The sequence below is a fragment of the Drosophila virilis genome, chromosome X (assembly GCF_030788295.1).
Source record: "Drosophila virilis strain 15010-1051.87 chromosome X, Dvir_AGI_RSII-ME, whole genome shotgun sequence".
NCBI lineage: Eukaryota > Metazoa > Arthropoda > Insecta > Diptera > Drosophilidae > Drosophila > Drosophila virilis.
Genome location: NC_091543.1, coordinates 8861572 through 8883257, shown reverse-complemented (window position 1 = coordinate 8883257; position 21686 = coordinate 8861572). Strand labels below are relative to the sequence as shown.

The window sequence follows — 21686 nt, the reverse complement described above, 5'->3', positions numbered from 1 at the left end:
TTTGTTGGTCTTCTGCTTGTGGGCCACGCCCAAAGCACAAAAGCGAAACAAGCGCCGACTGATTTTTATCAACTAACCAAGCGTAACGCAGACAAACACTTCCTAAATCACTTCGAGTCGTTCCACACGGCCCGACAGCTAGCTCTTCACCTTTCCTGCTCGATCTACTGCCACCAGAGTCCACCCTCAAACCGAACCCTCGCTCTCTATAGACAGCAAAGGGAAACGTTTCCTGCGCACATAAAACATAAATTATTTATTTTTTTTTCCTTCTTTTTCTGCTTTTCTTAACTTTGCTGCGCCTAGACAATGGTAATATCAAATATTTCATAGGGCTTTTTGTGTGGCGTGGGGCGGCAGGGGACAGGGGGGCAGGCGGGTGTCTGTTATCGGCATTGTCGATTGCGGTGCTTGGTATAAAAATTATGAAACACTTTCGCTCATTGACTTCATTAAATTATTTTGTATTTATTTTGTGCGCATCGCATTCGTATCTCGCAATGGATCGTCGGGATTTGGAACACCTTTGCGTTTAATTTATTTCGCCAACGCCTTGTTATGGGACAGCAGTCGAGTGTTTTTTATGGGCAACATTTCTGTTTTATTTTACGCACTCACTCACTACTTCATTAAGAGCCGTCGATGGCGAAATGGGTTTCCATTTCGTTGGCATCTGCATTTTCTTATGATGTCCGCTTGGGTTTCCTTGTGAAAACAAAATAACACAACAGAAATATCAAATTCGCAGCGCACAAAAAGAAACAAAAATATAAATTAAATGACAAAAAAGGTTCTTGTGGCGCCCAATGTGGGGCACTATTAATTTGACACCCTTTGTGCTGCACAGAAAGGCGGCGGCCGGCGTTAAGTGGGGCGTAATTAATTGATTCGCTTTGCCTTTTGACTTTCAATTGTGGTCACACTGCTGTCCTTTAAGCTGAATTCGACATTTGGCGGCCAACGCGGGACGTCCTATCGATTGAAGCCAGCATTTCGAGTGATTCGGATATGGCATCAGCTTTTATCAAAATTCCACAGCCAATCCATTAAAAGCGACTTTTCTAGGCGCACGGTTGGCGTTCGGCGACGCGCTGGGAAACTTTTTACTTTTCTTCATTTCTTTTTTTTTTTTTTGCACTTGTATGCCGCACAATTCAATCAAACTTGCCAGAAAAACTTTACGACACACTCATAAGCAGCTCACGCCACCAAAATGAAGGCAAGAGAAGTAGGAAAAAAAAACTGAAATAAGGAAATGAAAAAACGTGCGGCATATGGGCAAGAGGAAGACGCAGGCGCCACGTACTAGAGTACGAAAACTTCAGTAGCAGGAGGCGCAGCCGAAGGAGCCAAACGTTTTGCATAGAAAATGGGCAAAAGTCAACGCACAGTAAAAACAGTGCAAGGGCGAGAGGCACCGCGGGCGTAGGGCTGTGGACGGGGGAGGCGGTAGGTCTTAAAGTCGGGTGGTTCGGCGGGACCGACAGGAATAATAAATATTCAGTTTAAGTAAATGGGCTTTTATCGCGCATCTCTGGGGTGCCATAATTTGCCATTTTTGCCTGGCAGTCTACGCTTTCTGTGTTTTTTTTTTTTTTGGAGTTTCTTTGCCTCAGTTTTCGGAGAGGTTTTCCTTTGGCTTTTTGGTTTTCCTTCCTTTTTTTTTTTGGGTGCCACACACTTGCAATTTGGCTGGGAGGCAAATGTATGTAATTGATTCAACAAACGGCGCAAAGGTGCCAAGAAACAAAGCGAAAACTTGGCGACGCCAGGAGAGAACGAACCAAAAAAAAAATTACAAAAGCCAAAGCACAAATACTTTGGGGGCAACAACAATTATACGCATAATATATTTTCACCATAAATATACATGTGTGTGTGTGTTACATAAATTTCTTGCTTTCAGTTTGGGTTTTAATGCTAAGTTACAGGCAGAAAGATAAACAAATGCAGTGCTTGATCACAAGATATACCCTATAACAATTTCAATACCCTAACGTCTAGTTTTCATTAAAAAAGTGTGACCATATACCCTGTTTAAATTTCAGCTGAATGTCTAGTTGTCGTGAATTAAACTCCAGATGTTTTAATAAAGTGTTACCATCAATTTTCTAGAAAATCTAAAAATCTTTAATATATATTTTAGATTTTTATTTCTTGTATTTTATTCAAAAGCAGATGCATAGTCTGACCTGTTGCAGCATCTTGCATAGTCCTACTCCGCGCTCAATATACCCTTTGCGCACGCACATCTCATGTTTACAGGGTACACAAAGGCAAAGTCACGCTCGTGCTTCTCCGGGTGCCCAGGCCTGACTTCCCGAACCATCCCCACAACCGACTGGGCCATAAAAAAAGAGCATTTTCGCGGCGGCAAATCACTTCAGCGCCTGGCAGCAACAATTTAGCTCATTTATTTTTATACATTTTAAGAAACAATAAACCGACGGCCCATAAAACACGCAGTTACAAAATGAAAATGATTTAAGACAATGGCCAGGCTTGCCCCACCAACCGTCCGGCAGCCAAACTCGAGCCCGGCGCATGAATTATACGCATTTGGGCAAAAGTTTAACATTATAATTGCAACGTTTTATAATACCAGAGAGCTCTATGTGATTTACGACAATGTTCTATACGCTACGCAATATATTTGGCCAATTCTTTGGCCTTTTCGATTGACAGCCAAAGCAATTAAAGCCGATTCGAGTTGGCAAAAAAAAAAAAAAAAACCGAAGCCAAAACAAAAACAAAAACTAGCTAAATGAGAGCCATAAGCCGAAGCAGGTGTCAGCTGGGCGAAGGCGTGCCCTGTAAATAGCTTTACTTAAGGGGAAAAGCTATTTGGCTTAAGCTGCGTCCATTTCACAGTGAAGCCTCTCTGCGTCCTTTCAAACTTCAACGTTCTACGGGCAAAAAAAAGTGAACATTGAGGCGACTTCAGCTATGCCGCTTATGAACTTGAGCTAGCAACTTGTAGCTAAGTAAAATGAATACCGATTGAGAAGAGAATTCGATGATTATCTTCTTAACTAGAAAAGTAAACATGGAGGACAACAAATGCGATAACGGAGACGATACAGAGTAAAAACTAATACATAGTCTCTGCATATACAACTGTTTGTACTGACTGACGGACTGACTGATTGACTGACTGACGGACTCTAATTTAGTGACTGCCTGATTGACTGACTGATGGACTGACTGACTCCCTGACTGACGGACTGATGACCTGACGGACTGTATGACTAACTGATGAACTGAATCACTGACTGATTAGTTGAGTGACCGATTGACTGACTGACTGACTGATTCACTGACTGACTGACTGACTGACAGACTGAACATCTTAGCCTAAGATTCATTTTCAAAGATCTACATCCTGTAAGGAAAACGAGGATCACAGATTTGCTGAGTGCTGTTGCGCATTCCTTTCGAGAAATCTTTAAGAAAATTCATATGAGACGTGTTACACATTTTCCGCAGTACCCAAGCTGTCTCCGTGGAAAATGCGCCCCAATGAAGTTTTAAGTTTCTGTTCAGTTTGCTTCAAGCTTATTTTCAAATTACATTAAAGTGAAACATTTCTCAAAATTCAACTGTCCCTGGAGGGCATGTGGCATGTGGCTAAAGAAAATAAACAGAAGCATTTAGCTGACACACAACAGCAGACATACAACTGAGCAAAAGACTTTCAAAGAAAGTGACCATGGAGAACAAGTGTAACCTGAGAGGAAGGCATCAAAGAGCTCGAGCTGCTAAATGCAATTCATGTGCTCAAGTTTGTTGCTTTGATTAGATGAAGATAGACGGCAACTGTCTATGTGTGTGTGCTTTTGTGTATGAACTTGCAACTCATTAGTGGCACATACAGCGGCAGCTAAAGGCACCTAAAAGCACCTAAAAGTTGACACTTAACGTTGACTTTGACTAAATCGCAGCTTTGGCCTAAATGTAAATGGATTCAATGCCGAGTGGCAGCTTTAAGGCAACTGCGGATGCAACCAACTGATGAAGTGGATAATGCAGCAAGACTGCAATGTTTGGCAACAGGGCCGAGCTGTTGTTGTTGGTCCTGGCATTAAATGAGTTTCAGTTGCTGCTGCTTGTCAGCCTTTAAATCAGCTGTCGCACTCTGCTCCAGTTTTCCACGGAAGCTAGACTGTGCAGCAGGCAGCGTGTGGCAGGCGGGGCAGGCGTGACTGCAGGTTGTCTCAACGTAAAATTTAATTAAGCTGCTTTTAGCTACAGTTCCAAGGCGACGTCTTAAGCTGCACACAGTTAGAACGAGAAATGTATACACAAATACAGAGACAGATAGAGAGAGAGGGAGAGAGAGAGAGAGAAGGAGGGCAGATAGATACACACTCACGCACACACTCGAATTGGGTTGCAAGCACTTGTGTGTGCGGCAAATATTTTTGCAACCACAGCCACTTGACTCCTCGAGTGCGGCACTTTCTTTTCTCGGATCTGCAGTACGTACGCCTGGCATCCTTTGGCGCCTGTCACCTGTGCAGCTGGCATGCCACGCCCTCGCCACCGCATGCCTGCTTGACGCCCCTGCGCTGTGGCACATCTCTGCACGCTTGTGTCTTAAATGCTTAATGCAACCACACACACACGCACCCCTCCCTCGCCAGCACGCCCACAAATTAGCCACAGTTTAACGTTTTTTTTTTATTTTATTTTTTGTAATTTTCTGCGTGTGTGTGCTATCCATTTTTCTCTGCCAGCTGGTACGCTGCTCATTTGCTGGCTTGCAATTCTCAACAGGTTCTTGAAACACTTCTTTCTGCTACTTGCATTTCTCTTAATCTTCAATTAATTGGTTTAAAGCTTCAATTCTTGTCAAAGGAAAACAATTGATAGTACCACGAAATAGCACGAAATTTGTAACGTTTAGAAGGTGATATCTGTCTATCTATATGCTTGAGCAGGGCGAGTCGACCCGTTTCCATTTATTTTCTTTAAAAATGCTCCGTATTTTTCATGAATTACTTTCATTTTCCGCATTTTCACTTTGTTCGGCTATTTCTCATATCGTTCTTCAATTAAATACATATCATATCTCTCACTTCTCTGACAACCCAATGAGATAAGTTATATTCTCTCTCCCCCCATTGCAGAATCTTTGTAATTTTTATATTTTTGCGAATTCCTCTCTCTTGTGTCTTTATTTTCTTATTTTGTTCTTCTATTTCGTTTATCGCTCTTCATTTTCTTCACAGATTTTCAATGGTTTTCCATTACTTTTTTGGTCTCAAGCAACCGTCCTCAGTAGCTCCGTTCCATTGCTCCACATTAAAAAGATTTATATGCCGTCTTTTTACATCTCTCACCCCACTTCCCCCCTCTCTCTCTAACCCTCTGACCCCCTCGCTGCGCTCCAATTCATTTTAATGTGCAACCCGCAATCGATTTTCTATTTAAATTCTAAATATTTGTATTGTTTTCCTTTTTTCTGCTATTTCTATTTATTTACTTTTCTCATATGTAACAAAAATAACAAAAATCTGCTGCATATTTTGAATTCTGTTTTTCTATGCGGCTTTGTCAGGAAGCAGCAGGTGGTGCGGGGCTGTGCCGTGGGAGGGGTTTTGGCAATCGAATAATGTCAATCGTGCTTTAGATTTGATTGCCTTTAATCGTTATTCCACAGGCATTCCGTAGAGCAAGTAATGCAAGAATTTTAAAATTTCTTAACTAGAAAATTGTTTTCCATTTCTTTGTGCAAAAATTGCTTTAAATGTTTGCATTCTAGTATAATTTAATTGATTTTTCAAATTACAAAAGCGTTGCGAAAATGCAATTTTCGGTTGTTGAATATTTGTACAAATAATTTCACAAATTGGTTTTTATCAGTCTTTAATGCAGTTTATTACAAATTACTCGAAAAATCGCACACGCAATACACAAGCGAGAAATAAATAAGAAAATGTGCATTAAAATAAGTTGTGTACTTTTAATTATTATTTAGAAGAGTGCGTGGATAAGCTATTGGAAAGTTGAGTTTGATACGACTTGTAGTTAAGAGAAAATATTTGCGGGAATTGCAGGAAAATGCACCTAAAATGCTTTGGCTTAGAAAAGTGCTAGCTTAGCCGGAGACCTATATACTCTATATACTCTATAATTTATTATATGTAATATACATAATATTGATTTTTATCTAGAAATAAGCTTCATCTGCGGGGCATAAGGACTTACGACGAATTTGAAGCATATGGGAGACATCTCCCATAAATCCCAGCCGAGTTGATATGGCCATGTGCTTCAATAACTAGGCTCTTGTGTAGAAACCTTTCTGTTTATCAAGATATTTATAGATTACTATAGCATATAGCTGGCATAGAGTAGATCGTTCGAAAAGTACATGTTTGTATGGCAAAATATTTCGCTTGTCAAGATATTTTCTTCAAGTTTCTGCAGAAGTGTCGGCCAAATGTTTGTCATTAAATGAAATCTTCGTTGTGACAAAAAATTGCTTACTTTTTCGATCAGATTAACAAATGTGTGCAGGATCTTCGATTTGTTCTGTCAAACAATTGCCAGTTGCGAGCTTTTTATGAAATTTGAAAAGCAAGTTCATTTTTCTATATTTTGTATTATTTTTTAAAGCCAGCTACAGAGTTCGTCGGCTGAACTTGGCAGCTAAGGCGTTTTCAGGTTTATTACGCATATCTTTTACCTGAACCTGCGGCCTTTGGCAAAACAACGCGCCCAAGTGCTGGATAAACAACAGCAGCAGCAGTAGAAGCAGCAACAGCGACAAGAGCAAGAAAAACTAAAGAAAACCAAAAGAAGACGGTTAAGATAACAACAAGAAGTAGAAGCACACAATGTTGGCCAGCTTCAGCTGTGTAAGGCCCAAACGCAAACGCAAACGCAAACGCAAAATCAACAACAATAACGAACAGCGAAAAATCAGTCGAGTGTTTTTGCAAATGGGAAGAGCACAATTTCGAGAGGGTGGCGGACGGAGGGCGTGGGAGCGGAAAGGGGAAGCTGTGTCTGTGTGTGTGTAACAGTTGTGCTGATTCACAGACACGACGTAGAGGTGCCAAATGGAAAAACTGGCCACGTGAGAGACAAGTAGTGGCGTTAGGGGAGGGGGAGGGGGTTTTGGGTGGGGGGAGAGTGCTGGAAAATAAACGATGTTGTCTATGACAAGGCATGACGGTAATGACGACGACGATGGACGCGAGCGGGAGGTAGAGTAGGTGAAGCAGCAGCAGGAGCTGTGTGTATGTGCGTGTGTGTGTGTGTGTATGTGTGTGTGTGTGATACCTGTGGGCCAAGTGTTTCGGCCAAGTGCTGTGAGCCCTCAGCTGGACGGTACGGGACGGGTTTTTTGCCAGCGCGCCTGCTTCTTCTTCATCTTCATCTTCATCTTTACCTTCAATTTTCGTTTTAGCCGCATCATTGTCGCTGCTGCGAGCTGTTGTTGTTGCTGTTGTTGTTGTTGTGGCGTGTTTTGTTTTTGGAATTTTTCAATTCAAGGTTTTGCCAAGTTGCCTGTCTCTATCCCAGTGCCTGTCCGCCCGTCCTGTTCTACCTGCCGCTGCCTTCACACCTCTGAAAAGGCGCGCACATTCCATGTCTCAGGCTCAGGCTCAGGCTCACTCGCGGCAGCTTCTGCACAATCATGCGAGCGGTTGAGAGAGGGAGAGAGTGAGCGGAGGCGAGACGCTGACTGCTGCTATCAATGGCAGCCTTTTAAGGTTTAACAATGCGCTACTATGTAGGGTATTTCAGTTAACTGATCAACTATGTAACACATTGCCAAAAAGACAGTGCAAACAGCATGTACAGTAGTCGCTCGCTAAAATGCCATAAAATACAAAGCTCGTAAGGAATACTCCAGATACGACTATATGCGACATATACACAAGTCAAGTTGTATTTTAAATGTATCTAAATGCTGCATTTCTTCGAGATTTAAAGCCATCTTTATAGTTAACAATTATCTGTAGCTTGAGCCCAAAGTGAAGCCTGAATCGATTATGTTTATTTCTCATTTGTGTATATTTGCAAAGGGTATTTCAAAGTTTAACTGCTCTTTCTAGTTGTTATTTTTGCTGCTGATGCTGCCTGTCTACACTTGCGCCTCGTCAAGTGTGTGTGAGTGTGTGTGTGTGTGTGTGTTTGTGTGTGTGTGTGTGTTTGTGTAACTGTGTGTTGTAGACTGTGCTGCCTGGCATCATAAATCATCTCAAGTGGCTGCTGCTGCTGTCTGCTTGGGCCTGCTATTTTGGTTTTGTATCTATAACTATAACAATTTGCAAGTGTAGCTCACAGATACACACGCACACACGGACACACACACACACACACACACACACACACACACACTTGTCAGCAACACCTTGCTGCCAGGCGGCGGCAGTCACTTTGACATTTGTGCTGCACTAATTTGCAGCACTTGCAGCAAAAGATACAAAGATACACAACTACAGATACAGATACAGCTACAGCTGGAGATGCGTAGATGCGCGCACTCTTTAGATACACAGTTACAGATAGTTTCACGATAGCGCTGGCAAGGCTCAGCGCATTCAATTTGGTAACAGGTAACAGCCGCTGCCGCTGTTGCCGCTGCTGCCTTTGGCCGTTGCATCCACAAGATACAGATACATTTTTTGCTGTTGCTTGCCGTGTTAAACTGGCAACAGCTGTGCGCCACATTTGCAGCGCACGATAATCAAGTTAATGCAGCTAATGATTATGATGTTCTCGAGGCTGATGACGCAGTTGAGGATTTGCGCATTTCATCAATCTTTGATTACAGCACATCCTCTTCTTACTCTTGGAGCACTGAAATGCGGCAACAGCGCAGCGTTAAGAAATTTAAAAAAAAAAATGTATATAAATATAATAATAATAATAACAAAAATAATAGCAGCACAAAATCTGCAACAGCTGTGCGGAAATTTGAGCTAATTTTGGGGCTAAGGATACGCCCTCAAAAAAAAAATGAGGAGAGAGAGAGAGAGAGAAGAAGCAGCTCATGATAATCAATCAAATTCGTGCGGAAACTGCGGGCGATGCGGAGTTTCAGTAAATGAACAGAGCATGTTTCGTGAAGAGGAAAAGACACACCTTTAAAACAGGCGAAGGCAGGAAACTTGAAAGAAAATCAAAGAATCGCACTTAAAACTGGATTTCAAAGATTGCTTGAGCAAACTTAATTGAAGAAACCGTAAAAGAATTCCATTTGAAAACTTTAACAAATAGTGTGACCAGCCTAATTAAAGATATATTTTTAAAAACTTGAGAAAACTGAAAATTTAGTTTGACAAAACATGAACGAAAAGATCCTGAGCTCGTTCTCTTGAATACTTCCCAAATGCCTTGCAGAAATCTTTCTAATACTTGTTTTTTTGTATCTTTTACCTGCATGCATATGAATTTTCCAGAATCTATCGATTTTCCTGCTGCCAATGGAACGATTGCTTGGCACGACTTCGCTGGAGAGCCAATAAAATTGTTCAGTTCAGTGGGCAAAAGTTGAAAAAATTGTCTTTAGAAAGTGGAAATTGTTGAATTTCTTTGAAAATGGTCCATCTAAAATCATTTGCTGGCATCTCTTAAGTGTCTAATCAAATGAAAACCCAAAAAGGAAACTTGCCCCCAACATGCATATGTGCAAATGGAAAATGTACTCAATTGGAAAAGCCTTTGATATCACGTAAATTTATTGCGCTGCGTTTTAAGCAATCATAAAAAAAAAATAATCAACATTTATGCAGCGAATGCGGCTTTATCAACAATTATCAAGAATTTAAATGTTATTGTTATTAACCTTTATTGAGCAGTTTTTTAAGATAACGCAGCCTGAAGTTGGTAAGTTATTTGGTATATTCAATTGGTATATTATTTGAGACAGTATTTATGCTAGTATTTGGGCTAGTATTTTGTCGTTATTTGGGCTAGGTTATGAGTTAGTATTTGGTATATTATTTGGTATACTATATTGGTATATTGATATGTTATTTGGTATAATATATTAGTATATTATTTGGGACAGTATTTAAGCTAGTATTTGGGCTAGTATTTGGTATATTATACTGGTATTTTATTTGGTATACTGTCTGGGCCAGTATTTAAGCTAGTAATTGGGCTAGCATTTGGTATATTATACTGACATTTTATTTGGGCTTGTTTCACTTAGTTTGATAAATTAAGGCCCGATCCTTGAGTCAGCTTAAAAATTTATTGATTTTAATCAGCTGTATATTTTATTAAATTAATTAGTATCTGAGAAATGTGTACGCAAGGAAAAAATTATATAAAAGTTAGAAAATTATATATAATTATATCACATTTATTTTATAAATGAAAATATGCTCACTTGGAGCTTAGCTATTGTCTATGATTCATTAAAGTCTTTGACTGATTATAAATTATAATTACTTTATATATTATAGTATTTATTTTTCCAGTTATATCCAACATTCCAAATGAGAAGAAAAAAACATCTGCTCAAGTAGACACATATATATATATATTTCTTCTACATTACGTACCGGCTTCTTATTATTCACAAAACGAAAACTAATTTTAATCATTTTTAGACTCTCTCTCTCCCTCACACACTCTCTCACACAAGATATATGGCTATCAAGTGAACAGTTCGCATAAATGTGCTGCAATTCCTGTTGAATGCTGCGTTTCGGCAAAGTCTTGAGTTAACTTTGTAAAATGCCGTCGGCTCGATATGCGACTAGAGTTGAGGGCGGACGGCGAACAACATTTGGACAGGGCACACGATAGAAAGAAACAACAATAAAACATGTGCAAAAACATGTGAAAAAGGCAACAGAAAAAGTAGCAAGAACAAAAATAAAGCCAAACATAAACAAAATATAATTGTCTAGACGTCAGTCAGAGCTGATCTGTGAGTAAATATGGATTTTATGGTCCAGCCAGAGCTCGTAACAGACTTTTTTTTTTATTGACTTATTCATTTCCTTTTTTTTTTTATTTTTTTATATATATGCATTTATTTAAGTTGCTTGGCACTTTGTTTAATTAATGGCGCTCTTGTTGGTTTAGCTTTCAGCTGCCTTCAATTCAATTTTGGCAGCCTTTTTTTTTGCGCTTTTTAAACTTAAACCGAAAGCTATTTCAAGAGCCAAATAATTATTGCTATTATAATTATAATTATAATTGATTTAAGTTAATTTTTTTTTATTGTTTAACCCATAAAATGTCAGTCTCGAGCCAGTTTTTATTCGTATTCGATTTCTCTACTTTTCGAATTTTTATATATGATATTTATTTTAAATTATGCGAAATTTGTCTTAATTCTACGCAGAAATTAGATTTCGACATGGCGCGAGTTTAATGAATCTTTGAAGAATGCATATTAGTTGTATCTACAGATAATGTATCTACAGATGAAGTATTATCTATTCTCAGAGAGCGAATCATCGAATTGAAATCGTTTTCACTCTTTCCGTAATGAAAACAATTTGATTTCATTTCACTGGAATTCTTGAAACTATTGTTAAAGGAACATTTTGTGAACAAGTTTCGAATACGAACAATAAATAATGTCGTATAATTAATGCAGTATTAATAATAATAAAAATCGTTCTGTAAGTGTGCTGCATTTCGACTGACTGCAATTCCCACTCATTTCCAGTGAGAATCGTTCGATTTTATTTCACTTTTGCAAATTTTCAAAACAACCCTTTGTGAGAAATGAAAATCATCTATTTAAACTTGCAATTGCTCTAAGGAATAAATTGTAATTGTAAAAATCGAATTAACTATTCAAAACGTTTTCAAGCTTTTCCAATGAGACGAGCTCCATTTCATTTCATTAGATTTCATTTTCTTTGAGCAATTTTTTCAAATAAAACCACATTTAAAAGTGCAAAATGAAAAAATCTATGAAAATTAAACTAGCTTCAATAAATAATTAAGTGTTCAACTTAAGTTTACCATAAAAAAACATTTGCAATAAACTAATTTCAAAACTGCAAAACTGCTATTATTCAATTGCACTTTTTTAAATATATACTATGTTAATGAAAGTTAGTAGCTCTCACTAGGCTTAACGAAATCAACTATGCACTTTTGTTTTCTATTATATATACATATATTGTTTATGTGTTTTACCGCCGCGTCAACATAACATTTATTTATTTACTTTTTTTTTTTTGTTTTAGTACAATGCAAAACTCTGACAAAAAACCCGACGTCAAATCGTGAAACGTGAAAGCGTAAAAAGGACACAAAATGGCAAAAAAAAATAAAATAGTTAAATGTCGCTCCATTATTTTCTTTCGTTATTATTATTATTTTTTTTTTTTTAGGAGCCTTTTTAAATGTTAATAACAGAGTTTGACCTACATTTGTTGCTTCTTGTTAGACGCCGACGTCGCTGTCGCTGTCGCAGTCGCAGTCGCTGTCGCTGCCGCCGCCAAAGCGGCGCTTATGCGCCCGCTGCACTTGCAAAATGGTTCCGCGCAACGTTTGGCTGCAGCCGCTTCTTCTTCTGCTTCTTCTGCTTCTGCTTCTTCTAAGAATATGACTATCCAATGAAGCCGACGTACGCTGCAGCAGTTGCTGCAACGGTTATTGTTGTTGTTGCAGCTGATGCGCTTGTTGTTGTTGTTGTTGTTGTGAATGCTGTTAATATTCCACGCGTAACACTTTTGCGGCACTTTTCCGCACACTCAAGAATTTGCAAGTCCTTTGAGCATTTGTTGTTGTTGTTGTTGTTGTTGCTGTTACAATTTGCACTTGAAAAAAATATGGCAAAAAAAAAACCTGAACAAAAATGGCGAACTAACCGTAAAACAAAAGATGCACAAATAATGCGATAATATTTATGTGCAGTTGCTGTTGTTGTTGCTGTATTTGCTGGTTGTTTTGGCTGCTGTAAAGCGCGTTACACGCACACATACACAGACGCGCAAAGAAACAGACACACACACGCACGCACACTGCGAGACGAGGCGAAGTCGGTTTGCGTTGATTAAAGCGACGACGAACGGAAATACACGCACCGACAACGTGTCCAAACGCTTCAATGAATCGCACAGAACTAAACGCGTGCCCGTCACGATGGCTGCTGCCTGCTGCTGCTGCCTTCTGCCTGCTGCTGCTGCTGCTGCTTCTGTTGCTGTTGCTGTTGCTGTTATTGCCTGCCTGCCTGACTGGCTGGCTGACTGCTGTTGTGCTGGCCGCCTTGCGCGCACGTGAGCGAACGGGAGAGCTAACATGAGAGGGCCATGCAACGTGCATGCATATGCTGAGGCGGTGCTCTCGCAATGCTATTTGCAAGATGTAAGACATGCGGGTGGCTCTCACAGCCTCTGTAAGCGGCATAATTGATTACATTGATGCTGCTATTAACAGCGCGCGGCTGTCAAGCAGCGGTCAGCGCTGTTAACTACGCAAACAATATGCCAAAATCTCGAAGGAATATTGCAATTTAAATCAATTATTTAATTTTAAATTAACTATATATGTAGGTACTTATGTAAAAGCTAATTAATGCAAGCCAGTACATGAACAATTTAAAAAATAAAATACATTTTTTTTATTTTTGACAATTTCATAATTATATATTAAAAAACGAAACTGTATTTTGCATATGAATTTAACAGATATATAATCTGATTGCTTTTTAACCGTTATTGTTGCTCTTTGCCATATGCCAAAGTATTTCATATTTACTTTGCATTTTACTTTCTTCAGTTCCCTAAATTCTTTTATATCCTAAATACTCCCCAGAAGACTGTTAATCCTCATCTAGTATCAACTATTTTGTATTTTTAGCCCCACACAGCCGCAGATCCGCAATTGTCGAATGCATTTGTTGTCGCGACTCGCGAGTAAACGTTAGAAGTAAAGTACATGCGTCTGTTATTTAACAGCGTTGCCTTACGCTCACTCGCCCGCTCTCTCGCGCGCGCTCGCACACTGTTGTTCTCTGGTTTTGCGCTCGCCCACGTGACTGTTATACACGCTGAGCGTGTTTACAGCTTACAGGACAGCGCTTCTGTTAGCCGCCACAGGTTTCTGTTGTTGCGCTGCTGCCGCTAAGCCAAACAGCTGTTTAGTGTTGTTTACTGCGTCACATAATGCGCGTATAACAGTTCGGCTCAATTAATTGCTATTAATTCAAACTACAAACAAAATGTATGCAAATTATTCTATGAAATTTTGATAGGCAAAACTAAATTATTTGTAAAATTCTTGCAAAGTAAATAAATAAAATTGTTGAACATTATTAAAGTAATATAACAACTTGAAGTTTCGCATTCGCTTTCAAATAGGCTTTTTTTCTAACTCAGATTTTTACTATTATTTCGGTTCAGGTTTTTGTTTGCCAAACATTTGCAAATAAGAACTTAGCAGAACTTTTGTTTATTCGCAACAACAGTTTTTATGTAACTGCGATTTTCGATTCCTCTCTTCGGTACGAGTTTAAGAGCAGCTGCTGCGGCAAGCGTATAACAGTTTATGGCAAGACTCTTATACAGACAGGAGAGTGTGCCTTGCGGTTGCGAACTCGACTAATGTTGCGAATTCGGAAACAACTTGTTGTGATCGAAGGTCATGAATAAATTTTTATAGGAGCGTCCTTATACGTTTAAGCTAAAAATTATCGATATTATTATCGATAGCTCCTAATTTCAAATGCTTAAAATATTACACACATGCGAGTACACGCTATCGGTACAATTTCCATCGATAAATAATCAATCGGCAAGCAGCAATCGATAAGTTCAATTACGAAAATATCGATATAACATTACATATAGTTGGTGTTCAGTTCGTTTTTAATTTGTCTGGCAAACGAATAAATTATCGATAATTTCGATACACATAATATCGATTTGCCCAACTAACAATTTTACATAGTTGTTTGTTGGTATTCTGAGCACATCGATAGTTCGATAAGACATGTTATCGATGGCGTGCAATATATCGCTTGTGTTATCGCATACCATCTCACATAATTGTAATTGATTAATAAGCCCCTCGTGTCTTATAAATGACAGTCGCAGGCGGCTTTCGCAAGCTGCGCAGCCGGCGCATACCCAACTCAAGACGTAATTTGACACCTCGTCTTAACCGCAAAAGTCAATCCAACAGCCCCCCACCCCGTTGCCCAACAACGTACGCTCGGAATGCATCCAGTGCCAAACTGCAGTTGTTGTTGGAATGGCCGTCATCGATAAACAGTTACAACACATTTTGGGCACTGTTCTCAAGCACACTCACACACACGCACACGCATATAGAAAATAATAAGGTCAATCAACGGGCGCAGCGGGCGGCGACAGCGACGTTGTCAACAGCTGCGCTGGCGCAAAGGCGAACAGCGACGGCAACGGCAACGTCAACGGCGACAGCGACTGCGCAGGCAGGCAGATTAATTGCGTCGTCGTCGTTGACGTTGTTGTCTGCGGCGTGAATTTATGAGTTTCACATGAGCGATGCTTGGCCTGTTGCTATTGCTGCTCTTTCGCACACATGCTGCATTTACTGCCTCTCGCTCTCTCGTTCACCCTCTTCGGCTCAATCTGTTAGCCTCTCATCATTTGTATAGCATACGCATGTGTTTGTGTGCTTGTGCACACTTGAGCGCCGGCTTCGAGCGCCACTTGAGGTCCGAGCCCAGAGACTGTTATTCTTCTTTGTCTTCTGCCTGTTCCTCTTCCTCATCCTCTGCTGCTGAGTCTAGTTTGTATTGGCTGCGTGGGCCCGCATTGCTATTGTTGTTGTTGTTGTTGCGTGTTGTTGGTAAAACGATATGATATGATATGATATGATATATATGTTTGTATGTATGTATGTATGTATGCATACATGCTTGTGAGAAGGTACGTATGTGCGTGCGAATAAAACATGAATTCATTTAATCGAAATTGATCCATTTCGAAAGTACTTTTGAATTAAACGAAACACTGTTATTACAAAACCTCTTAATTATTCAACTTTGATTAATGTTGAATTGAACGAACAACAAAATGTTTTAAAAAAAAAGATCAGGTACTCAAACCCGGAACCCCATTCAACATTCAAGTTTTAAGTTTTAATTCTTTAAACATTCTTCGCATAGACAACTTTGAAAATCATCGAAGGAATAAGATTTAAAGAGAATGATATATGCTAATATTTGGTAGAAAGGGGATTCAGGATATTCCCTAGTCGGGAGCTCGTAAATAGAGCCTCTTATTTGCTTCAATAAACTTGACTAAATGTATTAAAGTTAAATTCTTTTTTAAGCAATTCCATTCAATCAATTGATATATTATATTCAATTCAAATTCAGTTTTAGATTCAATTGCAATTCGCTTTATCGTTTGTTCTCAATTCTAATGATTCACTTTATTTATCTAAAATTGAAACTGAACTCCCTTTCAATCTGTCAAGCAACAAACGAACATCATAAGAGTTCAGTTTTGCGATCAATTCAATCATTCAACTTCTTTCAACCTTCCCAAAATTCAACTTCAATTGCTTAGAGCAAATTTTATCAATCCAATCTTAATACGTTTGTTCCCAGAAATTGCGATTCAGCTAACATAAATTAAAGTAAATTTCAACTCCCTTTCGACCTGTTTCAATTTGTCTTCAATTTGCTTTCTATTAACATTCAGTTGACATGAAAAGAATGAATCTATAAAGTACCGAACATAACATTATTGAATGTTGTCAATTTATGTTTCAACCATTGCGTATTCAATTTCAATTGCTTGAGGCCTATTTTGGCTGAATTTCAACTAGGTTCAGATTCCACATCAACTTATTTTCAATAAAATCCTAATATGTTACAGTAGTTACACCAAATTTAAATTGAACTATTTCATATCAAATTCAACTCCCTTTCAGCCTGTAAGGCGTTTTCAATAAGCACACAATTCGTCAGTTCAGTTTGGAGTTCAATTCAATAATTAAATGCAGTTGTCAATTATATCAATTTATGTTTCAACCGTTGCGAATTCAAACTCAATTGCCCGCGGCTCATTTGGCGATTTGTAAAGTGTAATTAAGCCAAATCAGTTGGCTATTAAACAATTGAAGATAATTATGCGAAATTAAGAGAATATGCCTGAAAGAAGTACAACTCTAGCTAATTGCGAATACAAGCCAATCAGATTGAAGACGGGCTTCCCCTCGCACTGAAAAAATGCAAATCAGATAAACTGAAAGTGAGCCAAATTGCAGACAAGTTATAAACGGGGTGTGCGGGGAAGTGAGAGCTAAACAATAATTAATATAGATATAAATAATGTGTAGACCTCTCGGTATCCCAATCTCCCGGTCTACCGCTCTCTGGGTCTCTGGTAGTCTCAAAGTCTGCACTTTGTGGTCGGTTCGTGGTCCCGAGACTCAACTCAGTTGGACGTCGATGTTTGAGTTTGTTGTCCGACTCCTACGACTATTATGCTGTTGTTGTTGTTGTTGTCGTTGTTGTTGTTGCTTGTGCGGTGATAATGACAGCTCACAAGTAAACCAGCGCCAGATGCGAGTGCTCGACGAAGCGATACCCTCTACTAGCTGAGATAGGGCAAGCCATGAGAATAGTTCGTTTGGTTGGCAAATAAATAATAGATTTTCATTTAATTTCAAATGCAATTTTAAGTAATAGTATGAAGGAACGAATTATTTATTTCTTGCTGTCATAAATATCTGAAAATTCGATTGTATTTCAACAAGCGTCCACGAACAAAGCGAACTGAACGAGGGCTGGGCGAATCTTTTGGCTCTGGAGCTATTCAGAGCACAGAGCTGTGTTATACCCCATATTAAGCACATTATTATTACAGGGTGTACAAAAAACAAAAACCAGCAAGCAACTCCTTTAATGAAGTGAAAAAGTAAACGCCGAAACGTTGTGTGTAGTTGGCATATCCCACAGAGAGACACAGCGGCAGCTGCCAAGGTGTACGAGTATAATACAAATATCGAATACCGAATACCCAAATGGAGGACTACAAGCCAGAGATGTCTGTGTACAGTTATAATTAAGTGATACACATAAATGCGAGAGCGAGAGCGAGAGAGAGAGAGGGACAGTGAGAAGCTGTCCCTAAGTATTTCAGTTTTATTTTCTGATGTTTTTTTTTTTTTTTTGGGCCTTCTTAATGATTGTTTTCAATTACTTTTTGGCCTCACTGTGCCAGCCCCTTAGGCGAAGGCGGTGGCGGGGTGGGCGGGGCGCTGCGGGGCTCGGCTAAGAGTCAATCGCGTGGAATCGATTGAGTCAGCCGGAGCGCCTTTTAAGTGTTTACGCTTGTTTTATTAATTTCCATCATACATCTTCAGCTGTCAGCGTCTGCATCTTCTGCACTGGCAAACAACAATAGGAATAGTCGCCAGACGGAGGGGAGGGTATTGGGGGGGGGGGGGGAGTGGCAGTTACAACTATCAACTTCAACTTCGAAAATTCAACGCTCAACAAGCTGCCAATGAAATCGTCTGTTGGACGTTGAAATACGCTTAAATATTGACCCTGAACATTTGAAATTGAAATGAAAATGCGAAGGCGTTCAACCAAAATATAAATCAAAACTCGACTCCGAATTGAAACAAAAGTTGAATAGAAATTGAGCAGAGCTGCGTGTTTTGTCTAGTTTAAAGATTGTTGAAAAGCTCCCGAAATGTACACAAAAATATTGTCAAAGGAGTTTTTGCATTTAATTGAATTGAAGCTAAAAGTTGAAAAGAAGAAATTGAAAAAAAAAAAACTGAAAAACTGAAGAGAGTCGAATTGGAATATTCAAATTATTGAAAGCATTTTTGAAGTAAATCAAATAGTTTTAATCTATTTCTAAACTAAGCAAGAGATATTGGGATATATTCTCTTAATGGAAATTGTTATTGATTGAAGACAACAACAAAGATAGAAACAAAGTTGAATGAGCGCGGTTTGAATATTGAAAAATATGAAAATTATGGAAAACATATGAATAAATAAATAATAATAATGATATTTAAAATAATTGAAACACTTTTAAAAATTACAAAAAATACTAAAATTGAATTGAAATTGAAAGCAAATTGAAACGTGATGAATTTTGAATAGAAAAAATTCACCAAAGCAAATTGATTAAAATAAAGGTTAAGTAAATCGTAAAAAACGAATTTTCAAGCGAAATTGAAATGGAAAGTTGAATTGAAAGTTAAGTTAAAATGCAAATGTTTTTAGCTGAAACCACAAATTTCTTTTCGCCAATCGATGGACAAGCTGATAGATATTCTGTCATGTCAACCACCAACCGAACCGAAAAAGAGCACATAAATGTTCGCATTTAAGTTAGACGAACGGATCACACGAAAAAACGGCGACAATATAAATGGCAGCGCGACAGCCTTGATGTAATCCACAGAAATGTCATATTAATGCCACAGCTAGGCCATGTACAGTGGAGCCCCGATACTCAAGTCGTAGCTGGATAGGTTGGGACAGGACAATAACAATTGCACTGGCTGGCCTGGCTGGCCTGGCCTGGCCTGGCCCCTGTAAGGCACGAAAGTTTACAGCTAAAACGATTCGAATTGCCAATTTCATGCTTCGAGTGCAAGGCTTTCAATCAAACCACAAATCGAGACGTTGGGGCACGGTGTGGAGTAGCCGGCAAACGCGAAAACCAACGCTGACATGTTCATAGAAATGGAATATAGTTGGATACATAAGTATTCGTACTTAGAGATACATATGCAGCCACTGCCACCAGATTGTCTGGGCCGTCTGCTTCGTCTGGTCCGTCTGCGCCGTCTGCGCCATCTTGCCCCATTCTGGACAGCCTTGTGAAGTGTATTAACATCGAATGCGAGCTGTTTCGTATCATGACCTCGTCTCTTGTGGCAATTGGATATGCCACCACCACAACGACATCACTTTCTATCGCAGATGCTTTCTATCTGCCTGCCCCCAGCTCTAGTTACAGTTCCAGCTCCAGCTCCAGCTCCAGCTCCTGTCCCCGTCCCGAAAGTATGTCCTTTACGTCGAGCACTTGCCAGCGAGCGCACGCGATTTTTATGGCATATTCGTGAGCTTATTGTAATGAATTACTTTACGAATCTTTTGCTCTTCTTCATTTTTATTTTATTTCTATTTTTTTTTTTTTTCTACGCATATCCTGCAGTAGGCAAGCTGAGCTAAATGGGTAGCATCAGCGAAAGGTTGCTTTACTCTCAATATATATGATATATTTATCATTTACATCTTTGATTTATTAAATATAACAAAGGATGAAACCAATTTGAACAGCATTGAGGCCGGAAAACTTAAGGCAAAGACAAAGTCAAAGTCAATAATTGAAAAATCAGCGCAGACGAATCATTGGCATCGCTCGTGATGATATCGTTATTTGATCAATTCGTTTTTGGTAATTTTTAGGCTGGCTTCAAAATAATTGGTATGCGCATATTTCAATATGCCAACATGAAATTGAAGAGGTGTCAATGCGATCTGTTCACAAGTTCTTGAGTTATTCCAGAATAAACGTAACTTTGAACAGGATAACTGCAAGTCTGCCCAGGTTTATGCGAACATCTTTATTTTTCTGGCGTAATCCTTGGCGATGGTCGTTAGTCGTTAGTCTGAGGCTCGGTTATTGACTGCATGCGTTTGGGTTTAGCGTCGCTCGACCATTTCCTGCTGCCATCTATATCTATATCTATATCCATATATACATATCTGTATATATGTGCGTGTGTGTGTGTGTGTGTGTGTTTGTGTCTATGAGCATGTGGTGTACCCAATCTGCCCAGTGCAGTGCCTGATAGCATGTGACATGTGGTATTTGCTGTAATCATAATTTTATGTCCATCTAAGTAGCTGCGCATGACGACTGTCAACGACACGGCCAGCAGGAGCCACATCCGGACTTCACAAATGTGAAGATGTGTTAAGTTTTAGCATCGCTGTCAATCGATGTCTTAGCCTGTCGTTTGCAATCCGTTGTCAAAGTCTTGTAGTTCGTATGCGGCACCTGCAACACGATGTCGGCGCTCGAGTTGAATGCGCCCGCCTGGCCCGGACATTTGTGGCAGCTGCTCGCCCCCAAAGTAGTTCGGTGACTCTTCAGATTCAATCGAACTAGTTCCCTTTGTATGTACCCTAATTTTCAATCCCAGCACTAAATTTGATATTTTATCTGTCCCAATTAAGTCTATCTGTAACAAGCTTTATTTAAATACGAATTCAAAAAGCTTTTCAACCAGTTCATAGCCCCTTCATGCATATTGAATTCGAGCATAAACCAATTAAGCTAAGGTGTTACGAAGCGAACCTCAAGTCGAGACATGGGTTTGTATATCGTATTGAGTTCCTTTATTATTCCATAATTCAATCGCTTTTCTAGCCGAAATCGATAAATATCGATAGCTTGTAGCTGCCTTCCTTGAGCATATCTCTAAGAAAATTTACCATATCAGACATGTTTCCAGCCAAATCGATAAATATCGATAACCTTTTTCTGTAAGAAGACTGGTCACATCTATTAAAAATAGACTTAAGAGCTATTAGCATCTATCTAGCATACAAGCTTTTAAATATATCTCCCTACATTTTCAAGCTGTACTGAATTTGTGGTTGGACTGAAATATTCTGAAGCAAATTTTTGAATGTTTTTGCAGCTGTTAATAATTGATCTACATGCTTGTCAAATATTTAACAGTGGGATTAAGTGCACGACATGCGGGCT

General features: G+C 39.2%; 1 protein-coding gene across 6 annotated transcripts in view; it reads right to left on the bottom strand.

Annotated features, from left to right (window-relative positions):
- Positions 1-21686, bottom strand: part of Ten-a (tenascin accessory) — a 289872-nt gene that overhangs the window by 165821 nt on the left and 102365 nt on the right. For 2 of the 6 annotated variants that reach the window (XM_032440760.2, XM_032440761.2), the window contains exon 1: positions 12364-13096. The exons of 3 other annotated variants lie outside the window; for them this stretch is intronic. The gene's annotated coding sequence lies outside the window, so the exon portion shown is untranslated. Of the gene's footprint in view, positions 1-12363; positions 13097-21686 lie in introns of those variants that run through there. One more of the 6 variants, XM_070211308.1, reaches the window with a different exon arrangement.